Below are 6,000 nucleotides of genomic sequence, written 5' to 3'. Positions count from 1 at the left end.
GGGCGTGGCACCACAGTATTGGAAGCAAATCAATGAAATGGAATTAGAATTTAGATTTAAATAGCACCTTTTTGCTTTCAAAGTAATTTGAAGTGCTTCATTACTGTAGGTTCTGGTAAGAGTATGTAACCAGTCATAGCTCTTAAACATCAGGATATCAGAGACAGCTTTCTTGAGAGAGAGAGAGAGAGAGAGAGAGAGAGAGAGAGAGAGAATGTTGGTGGGGACATTGGGATTATCCCCTACTTGAAATATACCACTAGATCTTTAACTTCCACTTTGTTCAGCTTTACCTGGGCAGACATCAGAAATTGGTAGCTCCATATAGATCTTGGTTTAGGTCGCATCTCAGCAAAACATTTAAACACAGGCTCAACTCTAAGCACCTGAGTTGCCCCATTTAAGTCACTGAGATTAGTGAATGGAGATCTATATTCCTAGATTTCGAGGCCAGAAGGAAACTATTGAGGTGCTCTAGTCTAATTTTTTGCATAATACGGGCCATAAAATTTCACCCATTAATTCTTGCATTTTAACTCATAGCTCTTGTTGAGGCAGACCGTATCTTTAAAGAAGATTTCCAATCTTGATTTAAAGCAGTGGTTCCCAAACTTTAACCACCTGTGAACCCCTTTCACTAAAATGTCAAGTCTCGTGAACCCCCTCCTAAAAATGAATATTTCCGGGGATTTTCTCCTTTACCTGAGTATAAATTATAAAAGCAGTGATCTTGGAAATATAAAATTTGTTTTTATGACATGCTTATTACACACTATTTATTATTAATTACTGTTTATCATTACAGTATTTTTATTACATTTATGAAAAGGGCAACACTCTTCCAAGATCTCACTTTCATAGCTTGTATCACTTTGAATAAGCCTGTTATAAGACAAGGCTCCTATGTTTCATCAAGGAGTATCAGACGTGAAACAGCATGAAGGGATTTAAGAAGCCAACTCAAAGAGTTCTTCCTACACAAGCATTCAGGTCTTGAGCAGTCCAGGCAAACAACGCACGTTACAACAAAGCTTAAACTTGTTCTTCATAATAATTTTAAAAACAAGATTAGCTGCCTATTTAATTTTAAAAACAGCAAAAAATATCCACCTCCCTTTCCATTTGTTATAAGGAGTCTTGAAGTTTAAATCTCCTCAGTGTGAAAGATATGCTTGCTTTGAACTGCTTAGCTCTTGGAAGTCCAGGGGCTCCAGGCTGCTGGTCCCGTGCTGCCCGGGGTCCCTAAGGACAGCTCTGTCCGCCATTAGGGGATTTTTTCCTGAGAACTCCCTGTAACATTTTGTGAACCCTCAGGGGTTCACGAACCCCAGTTTGGGAACCACTGATTTAAAGACTTCAAATTATGGAGAATCCATCGCATTGTTAGAATAGTTGTTGTATTGTTCAACCCTCACAGTTAAAAATTTGGCATCTTATATCTAGTCTCTGAATTTGTCTATCTTCAGCTTCCAGTCACTGAATCTTGTTATGCTGTCGTCTGCTAGATTAAACAGACCTATTCTATCAGAACTCATTTCACCATGTAGGTATTTATAAACCAGGATTAAAACATCTCTAATCTTCTTTTGGATAAAGTAAATAGACTAAGCATTTTAAATCTCCAGTGGACTTCCAGACCTTGAAAATTTCTTGTAGCTCTATTCTTAATCCTTTTCAGTTTTTCAACACTTAAATATATTTAAGTGCTTTTCTGAATTGGAGCCATTCTGCTTAATCTGAAGCAGCAACCTTTCTAAAATGGTAGCACCCTAGCAAGCCTCAGAATGTTCAAAAATATGATTTGGATAAGAACCCCAAAGTCTGGTTTCTTAATCAACCTTATCCAAACTTTCCATGCATTTTAAGTTTGGAAAGCTGCGTTAGAAATGCTCAAGTGAACAGATTTTTTTTTTTTTAACATAAGATTTGCGATGCTTCAGGGGAGAGGTATATGGCAATGGAAAATGTGTGTGCTAATCTATAAGCATTTGTTTACTATCTACATCTGTGTAAACAAAATAGTGCTATATTGCTGAAATGAACTCAGTCAAGTAACTTGGTTTTGGTATGCAATATTAATGTGGGACAAATTGAACTATCATCCAGATTTAGAGTGACCAGACAGCAAGTGTGAAAAATCGGGACAGGGGTGTGTGTGTGTGTGTGGGGGGGGGGGGGGGGTAATAGGAGCCTATATAAGAAAAATCCAAAAATCAGAACTGTCCCTCTAAAATTGGGACAGCTGGTCACCCTATCCAAATTCCAGAATGGAGATTTCCACATGCAGACGTCCAGGCCATCCTTACTATCTTTAGAGTTTTTTCCGTGGAGGTCAATTAAACTATTTATATCAGATTTTCACTAGGCACTAGTTGAACTTACTCTGCATGGTAGAAATATAATAGCCTTGATGATGATCTATTTAATGCTCCAACCATAGAGCATAAATCTATCCAATTATAGATTTGCTTATCTGATGAGCTGAGGTTCATCTTTAAATCAGTATCAACCTGGTATATTCCTTGGGACAGCTACAAAAATATACAGTGGTGATTCACCTAACCTGCCACTGGATGTCAGTGTTTACTGTACACAAATACAAGAGTATTAAAGGCTATTGTCTGGCAGTAAAAAATGAACTCTTAAAGAAATCAGCTGAAATGTTATAGTTTAATTAATTCATTAGTCTGTGGTAAGAATTTGATACTTGTGGTGATCAAGATCAGACTTTATGACAGTGCTTTGTGTCAGAGTAGCATCCTCTGTGATGCATGCAAGGTGAACATAAATCTCCCTATCCTGTTATTCCTTGCTTGAAAAACTGCAGATCCACGTTATCAAATCAGAGAGTCACATTATAATGTCATCATGACTCAGTGGTGGTTAGTAGTGTGGTGTTGCATCAGCAACAACTCAATATTGTCTCATGCTGATTGAGCCGTAAGCACCAGAATGCAGATACCAAAGGGACAAAGCCTTTGAAATATCTAAAGATATTTAGGTAGATAATGTTAGGAAGTTGTGCCATGACTGTTTTGTAGCTCTAGGTCGGGGACAATATCTCCCACCCTCTGTCCCCCATCTTTCCTACTCCTCCTAGCTTCTGGGAGGGAGTTGGGGGAGGGGGTGTTTCTTTTCTCTCTTCCTTCTGCTTTTCCCAGCTCTACAGTCAACAGGTTGAGTATTGAAGCTCTAGCAAATGTACTGGCCTATCACTTATTCTTGTTTAATTCATTGTGTAAATGTCTGGGGACAAAATCTGCAATGATTCTAGAAAGATTACAGAGTGACAATATTCTGTTGGGAAATTAAGAGACTTAATTCCATGAATACTCTTTGATTGAAGAAAAATCTTAAATTGAGGTGGAATGAATCACTTAGCAAAAACAAGTCCAGTGGAAGTCATCTCATTTGAGACTGGCTCATCCCTAAGGAGGACTCAAAGACTGTGTATAGGCTAGCCTGGGAACACACTAGCCTAATGGAGTATTTACAGACTAACATTTAGTTGGTGATTTTAAAATACAGTCTTTAATTTCTTGATTTATTTTTTATATATGTTGGTTTTAATTAAAATGTTTTACCAGAAATCTATGCAAAAACTTCTTAAATATCTTAAAGTTCTTACTCTGGGAATCTCTGTATTGTTTCTAAAAAGGAAACAAACATAAAATGTTTTATTTGTATGTCTGATCGTGGAACACTAGATACTGTTGACTTAACCGCAGAGTCTGTACCATAGCTAGTTTTATTTTTTTACCGTTAGTTTCCTGCAGGGACAGCTCCAGGCACCAGCCCACCAAGCTTGTGCTTGGGGCGGCACCTGGAGGGGGGCGGCGCGGTGCGGTGCTCTGGCTCTGACCGCCAGGGAGAGCGGAGCCCCGGTGGGGGCTTGCCGCCCTCCCCCCGGCGCTCTGGCCGCCGGGGAGAGCGGAGCCCCGGCCCGGGCTCCCACCCTCCCCCCGGCGCTCTGGCCGCCGGGGAGAGCGGAGCCCCGGCCCGGGCTCACCGCCCTCCCCCCCGGCGCTCTGGCCGCCGGGGAGAGCGGAGCCCCGGCCCGGGCTCACCGCCCTCCACCCCGGCGCTCTGGCCGCCGGGGAGAGCGGAGCCCCGGCCCGGGCTCACCGCCCTCCCCCCGGCGCTCTGGCCGCCGGGGAGAGCGGAGCCCCGGCCCGGGCTCGCCGCCCTCCCCCCGGCGCTCTGGCCGCCCTCCCCCGCTGCGCGGGGCGGGGGGCGGCCGGCGGCTTTTTTGCCTGGGGCGGCAAAAAAGCCAGAGCCGGGCCTGGTTTCCTGGTATAAACCGTTAAGGGTTTATTAATGCACATTTTGCACTTGGTGACATAGTTTGTAATTTTTCATAGGGAGAAGCCCCTTTTGTTTATGTGAACAGTAAGTTGTGTGCCTTTTTCAATAAAACTATCATTTCAACTCCCTGTAGCGGGATGGTCACCCCGCTCATGCCCTGAAGGGCTTAAAACAGCCCTGGGAGAGGGCTGGGGCGGGGAAAAAGCTAGGCTGATTGGGGGAAGCAGCTACAGGTGGGGCCACGCCCCAATCAGGCCACAACTGGCCCTATAAGAGGGCTGAGGGCCAGAGACTGGAAGACACTCTCTCTAGCTTTCTTGAAAGAGAAGGATCTGGCTGCCTGGGAAGCTGAGGAGGGTACCTAGGGTGGAGCAGTCCTGGGGAAGGGCAGAGGGAGCTGGGGAGCTCCAGCCTAGCAAAACCCCAGGCTGCAGGCCTAGCTAAGGCTCTGCAAAAGGTACTGGGGCTGCAGAGGGACAGCCCAGAGATAGGCAGAGGCAACCGGTCCCAAACCCCCTTGCCGATGATGAGTGGTTTATAGACTGCAGTCTGCCCCAGGGAGCGGGGGCTAGATGATGACTGGCAGTAGCCACTGAGGTAAGGTGGGTTTAGAGGCTTGGGGGTTCCCCCGAGAGGGGAGACCCAGAGTGTGGGGATACTGCTGGGGCAGAACCCTGATGTAGAGGGTGCAGGAGGGATATGGGAGTGCCAGCAGCAGGTGAGACACCGGCCTGCAGAGGGCGCTCCGGGCTGGAAAGAGCTAATTCACAAGACGGCCAGCAGGAGGCACTGCATCAGTGCATCGTCGCCCCACCACACTCCTTCTTTAAGCTTTGGCTGTTCCTTACATTTTTTGGGCATGTACACACTGTCTCAGTAACTGAGCATGCCATTTTTAGGTGTGAAATTGCACAAGTATTTTTGCATGTGCACCTTGGGCTTTTCTGAAAATTTGCACTGCTTTATTGAGAATTTAGCTGGCAATCTTGCTGAGGCGATGTACAAGGCAGAATAGAATTCAGTTATCTTTTTCACACCTGTATTTACACTTCAGGGCTAAAGTTAGTAAAAATACTTAGCTGCTAACAGGTAGGGCCGTGTAATTTCACGGATGTTGAAATAAGCCCTTCCCTGTGAAATCCGATGTCCCCTTGTTCCTAAGCGCGCCCAAGCAAAGGAGGCTCCTATCTCTAGCTGAGCAGGGGAGGGACAGGACTTGTCCATCTCCTGCACAGCTACTCTGGGGCAGGGGAGGGAGATCAGACCACTTCCATCTCCAGGAACCTCCTGCGGCTGCAGGAAGCTCTGCGGTTGCTGCCTTCAGAGTCCAGCTCTGAAGGTAGCACAGAAGTAAGGATGACCCCCCCACACACACACACCCCAATCCCCTTTTGTTCAGGACCCCCAAGATTACAACAATGTGACATTTCAGATTTAATCATCTGAAAATGTGAAATTTACCAATTTTCAAATACTATGGACGTGAAATTGATCATAATGGACCACGAATTTGGTAGGGCCCTACTAATAGGGCTGCATGTCTCTGAACTGACTTCTTGTCAGCAACATAAGAAGATATGAGTAGAAGACTGACAAAAAGCAGATATGCTAAATATTAAAGTGCCGATTTTACAAACATTTTCCTGACCATAACACACTAGAAAAATATTTAACGCATTGAGTTTGTGGGAAAAA

The sequence above is a fragment of the Chrysemys picta genome, chromosome 5 (genome assembly GCF_011386835.1).
Source record: "Chrysemys picta bellii isolate R12L10 chromosome 5, ASM1138683v2, whole genome shotgun sequence".
Lineage (NCBI taxonomy): Eukaryota > Metazoa > Chordata > Testudines > Emydidae > Chrysemys > Chrysemys picta.
The sequence above is the reverse complement of the archived record's forward strand: the minus strand, read 5'-3'. Positions refer to the sequence as shown.